The sequence below is a fragment of the Anomaloglossus baeobatrachus genome, chromosome 4 (assembly GCF_048569485.1).
Source record: "Anomaloglossus baeobatrachus isolate aAnoBae1 chromosome 4, aAnoBae1.hap1, whole genome shotgun sequence".
Taxonomy (NCBI): Eukaryota; Metazoa; Chordata; class Amphibia; order Anura; family Aromobatidae; genus Anomaloglossus; species Anomaloglossus baeobatrachus.
The window spans coordinates 618,491,684-618,504,687 of NC_134356.1; positions in this window are offsets into that span (position 1 = coordinate 618,491,684).

The following is a 13,004-nucleotide window of genomic DNA, read 5'->3' on the forward strand; positions in this document are numbered from 1 at the left end:
ACTAGATGTGGCCAGAATCGACGAGACTGTCACATCTTCAGTCAGTACCCCGGGACCTGTGTCCTGGCCTCCACCTGACTCGGCTGCCACTTGGTCAGAAGGGGAAGAGCTATCGGACCTCCGGGAGGCCCCTTGGCTCCCAGCACTCCCACTGCGGGTGACAGCGGCCACAGCCGCTGCGACCGTGGGTCGTGCCTGCTCCTCCTCCGTTCCTGACCAAGTCGCCGGTTCAGGCAGACCTACCTGGCTTCCTGACACCCCGGTTGTGGGGGAACCATGCACCGAGATCTTACCTGGGAGCACTTCCGCTCCTGGACCGGCCCCAATCTCACCTGCCTGTTCCCCTCCTGCAGCAACAGAACCCCGCTGTGAAATCTCTGGGGACCCCACATTTGCTGTGGTAGCCCCCACCCCACACACTGGTCCTCCCCCTGCAGCACCCTGCTCTCTGCTTATCCCTGCAGAGGGCAACAGATCCCAGCTCACAGGCTGGTTACTTGTAGAGGCATTGTCACACCTTTCTCTGACCCCCTCCCCTGTCACAGCTGCAGCTGAGTGTGTGTCTATGGTGTCTATGCAAGCAGAAATATCAGAGTTCACTCCCTCCCCCCTTACATCATTCATAGATAACACATTAACATTGTTAGGAGTCATGTCAGTACGGGCTGAAGGTTCAGCCCTTGGTTGGGGCCCAAACTGGGAGGTTATCTGCCCCAAATCTGTCCCAAGTAGCACGTTTGCAGGGATCCGATCAGTTACCCCCACCTCCCTCACCCCTCGCCCTGCGCCCCAGTCCACATAAATGTCAGCAACAGGCAGCGCCGGGTCAGTGCCTCCAATCCCGGAGACAGCGAGGGTTTTTCCAGGGATCAAGTCTTGGGGGGACACCATCTCAGGCCGCACCAGAGTCACCTCCGAGGCGCTGTCTCGCAGTCCTATGGTCACAGACCGGCCGACGGTGACAGGTTGGAAGCTGTCCAGGGACCTACCACCACCCCCACCCACACAATACACCTTGGGCGGCCCTTGGGACGGGGACGGAGCCGGGGCCTTGGGACGCTGAGGGCACATGGCCTTGAAGTGTCCCGGTAGGTTGCACTGGTGGCACCGTCTTGGTTCCGCCACGGGCCTGGAGAGGGGAGTTGAGGGGGACACCCCCTGCAGTCTAGGGGCAGGTGGGGCAGTTGCAGAATTCATCTTACCCCCTCTCCAGGTGCTGCTGGTGGCCGCTCTCCTGGCCTCAGGGGCCCGGTTGTTGGTGTAGTCATCGGCAAGGGCAGCTGTAGCCGTGGACCCCTTTGGCTTCTGGTCTCGGATGAACTGGCGGAGATCCTCAGGGCAGTTCCACAAGAGTTGCTCCGTGATGAACAAGTCCAGGATCTCCGGTCCGGTGGAAAGCTGCAGGCCTTGGGTCCAGTGGTCGGCAGCTCGGGCAAGTGCCCGCCGGTGGTCAGCCCAGGAGTCCTTTGGTCCCTTCTGTAGGCTCCGGAACTTCTTGCGGTAGGACTCTGGAGTGAGGTTGTACTGTTGGATCAGGGCCCGCTTGATGGTGTCGTAGCCCTGATCTGCCTCAGCAGGCAAGTCCCCAAGGACATCCAGGGCCTTACCCCTTAAACGGGGGGTCAGGTATTTGGCCCACTGGTCCTTGTTCAGATGGTGCTGCAAGCAAGTCCGTTCAAAAGCAGTCAGGAAAGAGTCCAAGTCTCCATCCTTCTCCAGCACTGGGAAGTCCTCAACACGGACCTTTGGAAGTTTGGTGTTTTGAAGGTCACATGTGGCTGATGAGGGCCGGAGCTGAGCTAGCTGCAGCTGGTAGTCACGGTCTGCCTGTCGCTCTCGCTCTCGCTCTTCACGCGCTGCCTGCCGCTCTCGCTCCGCAGCCTCACGCTCTGCGTGCCGCTCTGCCCTGCGCTCTGCCAGGAGTTCCTTGTAGCCCTTCTGGTCTCCAGCCTGGAGAAGGGCCATAGCCATTTGAAGAAGGCTATCCGAGCCTCCCAGGCTCGGTGGAATGGCACGTGGTGATCTGCGGCACGCTGCGGAGCCTGGTGATTCACTGTCCCTTTCAGAGCGGAGGGCTGGCCTCTGGCTCGTTGAGGAACCTTGGGTGAGCTCCTCCTCATCTTGTCCAGCAGTGCCAGGTTGCGCAATGTCCTCGGCAGAACGGTTTTCTGGCGTCGAGCTCCTGGAGGACTCGTGGGCAACCTCCTCATTGCTGTCCACAGCACCGTCCTCCCTCTCTTCGGCTCCTGCCTTAGCATTGGCCAGTTGCATAGCTCTGCTCCTGGTGCCATCAGCCATTCTTGCAGACTTTTGGTCACTGACACAGAACTGACACCTGATGCCTCCACACACCTTACAGTATCTGCACTCTGACACTCTAGTGTTGAGCTAGTCTGAAGACCCCAGCAGCCACAGCTGCTGCAGGCAGTCTTTAGTGTCTGGGAGTATGGGTCTCACACTCACACACACTATTATCTCGATCCCACCGCTATGCCACCAATATGTCACAAACCACCGGGGGGGTCACTCAGAAATCCCCCGCGCTGGCTACCCGTACGTCACAATCGGGGGGTAACAAGTGGGGGTCACCCCTCCTTTATACCTCCCGACCGACAGACAGAGCACGTGACGCGCTCTCTAGCGCCCCTCTTATAGTCAGGCCAATTATGGAATTGCCCGACCATAAGCCAGGAGGCCGCTATACTACTTATGCCGATTATTGAAGGGTCCCCGGTGAGAGTAAGGTATATATTCCCCCGACCTCCGCGGGCGGAATATATAAAATCTCCCCGAATCTCACTGGCCTCCCCACAATAATCCTTGGCACAAACTCGCTGCCACCAACCGCTTCACGGTAACTATTAGCCGAACACACAGACGTGGGATTCAAGATCGAGATAACAGAACAGCCCAAGATTAATTATATAATTTAATCAGCCTAAAGCACACTAGAACTACAATATATACAATAGGGAATCTACAGAATATACATATGTCAGAGTACAGTTACAATCAAAGCATGGGTTACAAACAGGCATACACAGTTCCAGCAGTTACCTTGTTGCGTCTGGCCACAGGGGGGCGCTGTACCCAGGTTTCTAGGATCCTTCCCACAGATGTTTCCTACACGTGCCCCCAGCGAGAAGAACCCTGGAAAATGGCCGAAGTAGGGTTATCAACCTGGCCAAATCCAGGTCCCCTCCTACCTTCGTGACCTCACAGGGAGCACTGCTCCACCCCTGGCTTGAGTTATGGACAATATCCCAACATGGAATATGGGCCATAACTTTGCCTGGGAGCGTCGTAGGCGGACGCCAATGCTCTCATTGTGACAGTTATGAATTTAGCTACAGAACGAGGGGACTCATGACCTGTCTGCCAGTTCCCCATTGGCTGATATCACGCCTGGGGCATTTCCCAATGTCCTGCTCCCATAAAAAGGGGGTGCCGGCATCGTCCACATGCGGAGACACCATTTTTATGGTTGCCATATTTATCGGAAATATGGCTTGCGAGATATGAACCATTTTTTACTGGAGTCGTTCTGTCTGGCTATTTCCATAGCCTTGCTAATGAGATACAGCTCTTGTTACAAGGGTGACGGCAGGGAGTCATCCTGTGTCCATTGTTCCCACACCACCTCATTTCCATATCACAGGACATGGCCATGAAGGTGTAAGTGGAACACTGAGAAAAGAAGGGAGGGGGCACTGCCAGGGAGTGATGAGGGACTATGACTGGAGTCATAATTCATCTTCATATCCCGGGATTTGCCTCACAGCCCCCATGGGGTGAAATGAAGAGAGAAAGCCCACTCCGTGCAGAGTCACAAGAGTAGAGAATGGGCGGACACATGGAAGAAACAGGATGGTGAGGCAGAAACCCCACCCAGTAGAAGGCAGCGCTGTGACATGGAATGCGCATAACAGTGCCATCTTCATGCGGAGAGTTGAGAAGAGTGATGAGAGTCATGATGGCTGAGGCAGACCCATCCTCCTGATGAGAAGAAAGGTGTGTGGTAGACATGGAGTCGGCTGGTGCCGCAATGGAAGCAGGGGCTCATTGTGGAGGTCCGGAACGGAATGGTTCCACACATATGCTGGGGACTGAGAGAGCAACGCAACCTTTACCTCAGGGATTTCTTTGGACCAAGGAGGCAGAGCCAGGATCTGGCAGTTCTTTGGTTATCCAAGATTCTGGGGTTGGTCAGCACCAGAGAGAAGGCAGGTTAGCATTCAAGAAAGAGATGTTGTTGGGCCCCTAAGCTGAACATTATCAGAAGTTTTTTCCCATGGAGAAGTCCTTAAGTGACAACTTACAGCTGGAGATCGCTTTATTCTGGAGTTCTATATCAGTCTATGTCAGGGGAGTCAAACTCGTCTGGGTGTATGGGCCGCACATAGGAAAAAAAATATTTTGGGAGCTGCATTGATTGCAGGACAAAGTGATATTTTTATTGATACCATATTTTTTTTATCTACACCTTTGGATCCCTGTTTTTTTTTTTGCTCGTTTATTATAACAAACGTGCACTTGTGGCGCCCCTGAGGCTTCCATCGCCACAGAGACATTGCACCCCAGTCAGAGGTGTGATGTCCCATCCTGAGTAAGAAAAGGGGTACATGCCAGTTCACAGGTAAAACTGCACTACACCCATTGCTAGGCACACACTGGGACCAGGGACAGTGGCAGAAACCCTCCCATGCTGCATGCTGGGAGGGGTCGTAAGAACTACACTTCACCCACAACTACTGCCCTGCGCCACGCTACACAAATGACACTCTGTTGAAACTCTAATCAGAATTTAATCAAAGCGTGAGCATAGTGTGCTCCAATTCTCTATTATAAGGAGAAGATGGAGAAAAAATGTCTTCATCTTCTCCATTCTGTGAATCAGTGGAAATCAGATGTTTTCCTAGTGTAGTCCTATGTGTTCTATGCACTCATTGACTTGCATGGCCGAGTGCAATTCGAATATCGGATCAAACTCGGGCATACAGCAATTTGTTCCTCAGACAAACTCTGTTCACGGAAAAATTTGGACATATGCGCCACCCTATGGATTAACATTGGTCTGAGTGCAATCTGATGTTTTGTGAGATCACACTCGGCCTGAAAATATGCCTGTTTGTACCTGCAAAGTGAAGAGGCAGTGCATAAGTCCAATGACCCCTCTATTTGTGATGCCTCGGACTAGTCGGGTCGTCCCAGGTAGTCACACACACAACATCACACCTCCCTCCCGATTAGTTAACACCAGTCAAACAAAAACCCTTGTCACCACCCTCCAGGTTTGATGTCCACACCAGGGGGGCGGAGCCAGGTGGTTGGCTCCACCCACTGAGGAATTCACAGGCTTGGAGGCGGGAAAACACAATAGTAGAGTCAAGTTCAGGTGCTAGAGGAGTGAAGTTGGAGGACGAGAAGAGAGCAGTCAAGGTCACGGGCCGTTCTGTGTCCGTGCCCTGATAAGAGACTACCAGGTGTCTGGGTCGGAGCCCGGTCGCCATTGGCAAGGAGGCAGACGGTGGTGGCCGCCTGCAGGAGACCGGGAAAACGACCGGTGGAACCGCAAGGGACCAGGACAAGGTAGTGGCCCGTCGGAACCGAACCGCGGAGCCAACTGGATACCGGAGCACCAGGCAGGGTACTCAGACCCAGTACAAAGCCCTGAACCGACAGGGCCGAGTCGAATCAACTGATTGTGGACTGGACTTAAGGACCTATCCCACACAAGTCTCTTTAGAAGACAACAGCCCAACCATACAGGGTAAAGCCACCGCCAAGGCATAGAGACCCAAAGGGCCAGCTTCTACGGGCAAACGGGCTCCGACGGCATGTACCTGTCGGGGAGCGGACTACCGATGTCTAGGCACAGGAGTCAAACATTTACACACAGAGGTGCAGGAGAAAGGCGGAAACCACCAACCTATCCTGGGAGAAGCTGCAGCCGGCTGCGGGCCCCGTTCATCACTCCGTTTGGTTTACCAGAGAATCCAGTGTCTTGTGTCAGAGTGAGTACACCAGTGCCATCAGGCACCACACCGCACTGCACCGCAACACTTCACCCTGCACCCTGGCCCTCGCCTACCGGGTCCCGGGACCAACACCCCCTACCCACGGAGGGGTCAACAACTAGCTGCGTTATTACACCGCTCCCGGGAGCCCCCCATACCTTCACCGCAGCGGTGGTGTCTACAATCACCACAACCCGTGGGTGGCGTCACAAACTATCATTCCAAACCAAACACCCAAATCCCAGCATGTAGCGCCAACTCCCTTGCAGAGCGACGTGACCCCCGGGTCCGTGAGAGGCTCGAGCCACCACCCGCAGTACGAGCACGGATTCGAGCGGCTCGGCGGTTGCAGCCGAGCCCGCGGGGCGGTACACATCGACTCTTATAGCGTCACGAACAGGATGGAACCGTCCACTTACCTGTGGAAGTGCGCCTTCAGATCATCACCAGTGGCGTCCCGCTGAAAAATTGGAGAATCCGCCATCTTGGGCGCGAAAAGTTCCCGCCCAAGCCGTCTTCCCTGAACAGAAAGGACACGAAGACGAAGCCCCGCCCCCCTAGAGCGGAGCAGAGCAAAAAGAAAGCGAAGTGCTCGGAAAACACCAAGGGGGGGGGACGGGTGAAGATCCGGCCTCATATGACTGAGGAGATAAAAGGCAGGGACGCCAGGACTCTGCTACCCGTCTGGTTCCTGGACATCCGGCAAGCAACATGTCCACCCCATCTGGCAAGCCTGCAACCCCGGAGCCCGCGCCTGGAACAGCGGCGTGGGTGGAAGCCCAGACTACCTTGATGTGTTGCCGCTTGCAGGCCCAGGTGCGATGCCTCATGGAGCGGTGGGTGGCCGAGATGAGCGAGATCGCGGCGGCCGTGCGGGCACATGAAGTGGAGGCAGAGTTTGGAGAGTGGGTAAGCGACCCACGCCCCTGTGTCCTTGAGGGACCGGTCATCGCGGCTGAGGGACCTGGTCTGCTGCCACTCTCCATGCTGCTTCCCTTATCGCTCGTGCCAGTTTCCGCTGCTCCCCCACTTGGTCCGCTGCCCCCGCCATCGGCAGCGGAGCCCATCCTGTCCACCTGTGAGGACTCACCTGGGGAGGCAGCCCGCGGGCGACCGCTTGCCCGGTCGGCACCGATCCCGCTTCCATGGAAGGTGCCCGTTCCCGGAGGAGAGCAGCCGGTCCTGGAAGTAACCACGCCCAGAGAAGTCCCGGCCCCGGCAGTCCGCCTGGCCAGGAAAATGATGGATGGTGACCGGAAGGAGGCCCAGAGGGTAACGCTGGCCTCTCCCAGGTCCACGGCCTCGGCTGAGGCAGCGGAGGGTTGTCGCTACAAGGCAGCACGGCAGGCCGCGACACAGCTGGGTTCCCCAGCTCAGATGATGCCGGTCGTAGCCGGCGCGGGGGAGCTCCGGCTGGGCCCGACCCCCGCGAAAGAGGAGCAGGCAGACGCTCCATATTGGGAGTGGCAGCAGAACCAACTGGGCCGGGAGATCGAGGCCCGGGGGAGGCAGAAGGCCGAGGTGTTGGCCCGTACCATCCGGGAGAAGGAGCATCTCCAGAGCGCTACCTACAGGGTATGTGGCCCGACCTACGAGGGCCAGGTCCAGCAATTTGACCCCCGGCGTGGATGGGGGTTCATCTTTGAACCGGGCCTGGAGGCCGAAGTTTTCTTTTCCCGGCGGGACGTCAACCCTCATCTCCCCCTGGGTCACCCGGATCGTGACCTGAAGGCCGGTGAGCTTGTCACCTACACCCGGCACTGCGGGGAGAGGGGCTGGTTCGCCCTGGATGTTAAGAGGAGGGCGAGCCGCAGCGTTCCTAGACAGCCGCAGTCCCCTCCAACGCCATACAGCTCCCCAGAAGAAAGTTAAAGTGCGGTAGCGGTTCCCGGCTACCATGTTGAAGTCCCCGTTGGGACCCTGACTGCCCGTCCCTGTTGGGACTTTTGTTGCCCCGTTTTACAAAAAGACAAGGCCGAGAACTTGCAGGCCACCCAAAAACTATTGGGCACATAAATAATCCCTCCCCTAACTGGCCGTCCGGTTTCTGCCACCACTACAACCGGTGGCCATCCTCCGAGTCAGGAGTCCCCTGGACGTGGGGCCTCTCAAAGGATTGTGAAACCCGCACCCATCCCGTTAAAATGCCTGGGCCCGTTCCTGGACTGGGGAAAAGGGGTGCTGCCCCCTTCTTAGGGGCAGCATCAAGGTCTAGGTTGTTTGGGTGGGTGACTGAAGACCCGGTTCCTGTGTTATTAAAAATGTTATCGTAACGTTAAAGTATGTGCCTCCCGTACGGGAAGATTCAAAAAGATAAAAATGTTGAAATGTTATTATGCTTGTATTGTTTTTCCCGTTTTCTATTTTGCAGAAAAAAAAATAAACCGGTGATGGACGGGCAGCCCGCAGACGGTCTACATTAAACCAAGGGGGAATGTGACACCTCGGACTAGTCGGATCGTCCCAGGTAGTCACACACACAACATCACACCCCCCTCCCGATTAGGTAACACCAGTCAAACAAAAACCCTTGTCACCACCCTCCAGGTTTGATGTTCACGCCAGGGGGCGGAGCCAGGTGGTTGGCTCCGCCCACCGAGGAGTTCACAGGCCTGGAGACGGGAAAACACAATAGTAGAGTCAAGTTCAGGTGCTAGAGGAGTGAAGTTGGAGGACGAGGAGAGAGCAGTCAAGGTCACGGGCCGTCCTGTGTCCGTGTCCTGATAAGAGACTACCAGGTGGCTGGGTCGGAGCCCAGTCACCATTGGCAAGGATGCAGACGGTGGTGGCCGCCTGCAGGAGACCAGGAAAACGACCGGTGGAACCGTAAGGGACTGGGACAGAGTAGTGGCCCGCCAGAACCGAACCAGGGAGCCAACTGGATACCAGAGCACCAGGCATGGTACTCAGACCCGGTACAAAGCCCTGAACCGACAGGGCTGAGTCGAATCAACTGATTGCGGACTGGACTTAAGGACCTACCCCACACAAGTCCCTTTAGAAGACAACAGCCCAACCATACAGGGTAAAGCCACCGCCAAGGCATAGAGACCCAAAGAGCCAGCGTCTGCGAGCAAACGGGCTCCTACGGCATATACCAGTCGGGGAGCGGACTACCGATGTCTAGGCACAGGAGATAAACATTTGCACACAGAGGTGCAGGAGAAAGGCGGAAACCACCAACCTATCCTGGAAGAAGCTGCAGCCGGCTGCGGGCCCCGTTCATCACTCCATTTGGTTTACCAGAGAATCCAGTGTCTTGTCTCAGAGTGAGTACACCAGTGCCATCAGGCACCGCACCACACTGCACCGCACCGCACTGCACCGCAACACTTCACCCTGCACCCTGGCCATCGCCTACCGGGCCCCGGGACCAACACCACCTACCCACGGAGGGGTCAACAATTAGCTGCGCCATTACACCGCTCCCAGGAGCCCCCCATACCTTCACCGCAGCGGTGGTGTCTACAATCACCACAACCCGTGGGTGGCGTCACGAACTATCATTCCAAACCAAACACCCAAATCCCCGCGTGTAGTGTGACGCCCTGGACTAGCCAGGTAGTTACAAACACAACATCACACACACCCCTTCCCCTGGTTAGGCAACAACAGTCAAACAAAATCCTTGTTGCCACCCTCCAGGGTCTGATGTCCACACCAGGTGGGGCGGAGCCAGGTGGTTGGCCCCACCCACCGAGGAGTTCACAGGCCTGGAGGCGGGAAAAAGCAGTTAGTTGAAGGTTGGAGTTGAAAGTGACAGGAGAGAAACTGTTAGTATCTGAGTCGGAGCCCAGGCACTGTCAGCAAGGTCGGTAGACTGTAGTGGCCGTCTGCAGGAGTTGGTGCAGGTCAGCGGAACCATAGGACCGGGGACGGGCGGTGGCCCACCGGTACCGAGCCGGGGAGCAGATCTGAACCAAGCACAAAGACAAGGCCATCAGACCCCGACCAGGCTAGGAGCCGCCGAAAACGGTCAAATCCGATAGTGATCGGGACCCCAGGGGTTCCCTCACACCCAAGACCCGACAGAAGGCAACCGTCCACACAGTGAGGATAAAAAGCCACTGCCATAGGCTAGAGATCCAAGGGCCAGCGCCTGCGGGCAAAACGGGCTCCTTCGGTACATACACGCTGGGGAGCAGACTACCAGTGGGAAACCATCGGAGTCAATACATACAAAGCGGTGCAGGGAAAGACAGCCACCATCAACCTGTCCGGGGAGAGCAAAGACACTGCAGCCGGCTGCGGGACCTGTCCATCCAGCCGTTTGGTTTACCAGAGACTCTGTGAATCTGTGCCTGAGTGAGTACAACAGTGCCATCCGGCACCGCGCTGCGCTGCCTCCGTAACCCTGCACCCCAGCTACCCTGCCTCCCCGTACCACCACCGGGCCCCGGGATCACCAACCCCTACCCACGGAGGGGGAACCAACACCTAGCTGCTCCCTGCCATCGTTCCTGGGAATCCCGTCATGAGCAGCGGTGGTGCCCACCATCACCACGACCCGTGGGTGGCGTCACGAACTATCTCCCTAAAACCACCTAACACCCCTTTTCACTCGGGGGCAAGGAACGCTTCTCGAGTCCCCGGGTCCGGCCCACCGCTCGAGTCACCGAGCAGCGGCAGCCCCGGACATGAGTGTAGCGAGCGCGGCCCCTCCGCCCATGACAACTTGGCGTCACGAACAGGATTAGAACCAATCTACCTACCGGTAGAAGTGCGCCTTGCAGTCCCCGCCGGTGGCGTCCGGCCGAAAAATTTGAAGTTCCGCCATCTTGGGCGCGAAGATTTCCCGCTCGAGCCGTCCTCCCCGAGCAGGGAGGGCGCGAAAGTTAAGCCCCGCCCCCAGAAGAAGGAAGTGATAGAAAGAACCAAGGGAGGGCGGGTGCAGGCGCGCCTGATGTAACCGAAGGTATAAAGAGCAGGGACGCCAGGACTCTGCTTCACATCCGGTTCCTGGAAGCACACGCGCCAGTATGTCCGTCCCGTCCGGCAATGCTGAGATCCCAGAGCCCACTCCAGGAACAGCGGCGTGGGTGGAGGCCCGGACTGCGCAGATGTGCTGCCGCCCGCAGGCCCAAGTCCGATTTTTAATGGAGCGATGGGTGGTCGAAATAGAGGAAGTAGCAGCGGCCGTGCGGAGACGCGAGGTGGAGACAGTGCTGGAGGAGCGGGTAAGCGACCCACGCCCCTGTGTCCTTGAAGGACCGGTCGCTGCGGCTGAGGGGCCCGGTCTGCGTCCGTTCACCCTGCTGCCTCCCCCACCATCCGCATCGGTTGTTGCTGCCCCGCCACTAGGTCCGCTGCCCCCAACACCGGTCGCGAAATTCAACCCGTCCGCCCTAGAGGATCGGCCTTTAGGCGTTGCTTGTGAACGACCCGCACTGATCCCGCTGCCGTGGAAGATTCTTCGGGAGGTGCCCGTCCATGAGAGGAAGCCGCCAGCCCTGGAGGTGGCCGCAGCCAAGAAGGTCCCGGCTCCAGAAATCCGTCCGGCTATGGAAGAGGTGGAAGTCGCGAGCAGGAAGGCCCAACAGGTGAGGCCTGTTGTCCCTAAACACCACGCCTCGGCTGAGGCTGCACCGGGTCGCCGCTGCAAGGCAGCATCCCAGGCCGCGTCACCGCAGGACCCCCAAAGAGGATATCGGTCCGGTACGGGGGAGGTCCGGTGGGGCCCGACCCGCGCGCAGGGGCATGCAGACGCCCCTTATTGGGACAGAGAGCCGAACCAGCTGGGTCGCGAGATTGCCGCCAGGGAGCAGCAGAGGGCCGAAATGCTGGTTCGCACCATAAAGGAGAAAGACAATCTCCGTAACACCAGCTTCCGGGTGCGGGGTCGGATCTATGAGGGCCAGGTCAGACGGTTTGACCCTCAACGTGGTTATGGGTTCATCTACGAGCTGGGCCTGGTGGCCGAAATATTTGTGGTTCGCCGTGATGTGAATTCCCATCTCCCAACGGGCCATCCTGGGCGTGACCTGCAACCGGGTGACCTTGTGACCTACACCCAACATTGCGGGGAGAGGGGCTGGTTCGCCCTTGATGTAAAGGAAAGGGAAAGCCGTGATGCCCAAAGGCGGCCCCAGTCTCCTCCCTCACCGTACCGTCCGGATGTAGAGCTGGAGGAGGCGTATGAGGAAGGCGACCTCAAGTAAGGCAGCGGTCCTCCGTTGCAACCCAGTTGTCCCCGTTGGGACCATCAGCACCTTGTTCTTGTTTTAAGTTTATATTTGAATGAATGAGCACCAATTACCCGAATACCTCACCTGATTGACGTCCGTAAAAGAAGAAAGTTGTCCCCGTGGGGACTTTATGTGTTCCCACTAACCCCCTTCCAGAGACAAGGCCGAGAACTTGCAGGCCAACCACGAACTAGTGGCCTTGTAAATAATTTGTGGGCTGTGTTCCGTTGCCGCCTCCGGAGAGGCAGATTGGAGGAAGGACCCGCCGCAGAGTAGGCTGGGGTCCAGTCACCACCAGGACCGGTGACCATCCTCCAGGGGTCAGGGGTCCCCCTGTTGTTGGGTCCCCTGAAATGACAGCCGGGTGCGAGACACCGTACCCGTTCCCGCTCGGGTTACCTGGACCAGGACTAAGGTAAAGGGGTGCTGCCCGTTTCTTAGGGGCAGCATCAAGGTGTAGGTTGCTTGGGTGGGGGAGCGGAAGAACATGGACCCGTCCGTTATTAATAAAAATGTTTTATACCATTAGTAACGTTTAAGAGAAAAGCCTCCCGTAAGGGAAGAATTAAAAGTATGCTTAATGTTATATGTTTTTCCCATGTTAATTTATATTTTTCAGAAATAAAACCAGTGATGGACGGGCAGCCCGCGGACGGTCTGCATTTCACCAAGGGGGAATGTGATGCCCTGGACTAGCCAGGTAGTCACAAACACAACATCACACACACCCCCTCCCCTGGTTAGGCAACAACAGTCAAACAAAATCCTTGTTGCCACCCTCCAGGGTCTGATGTCCACACCA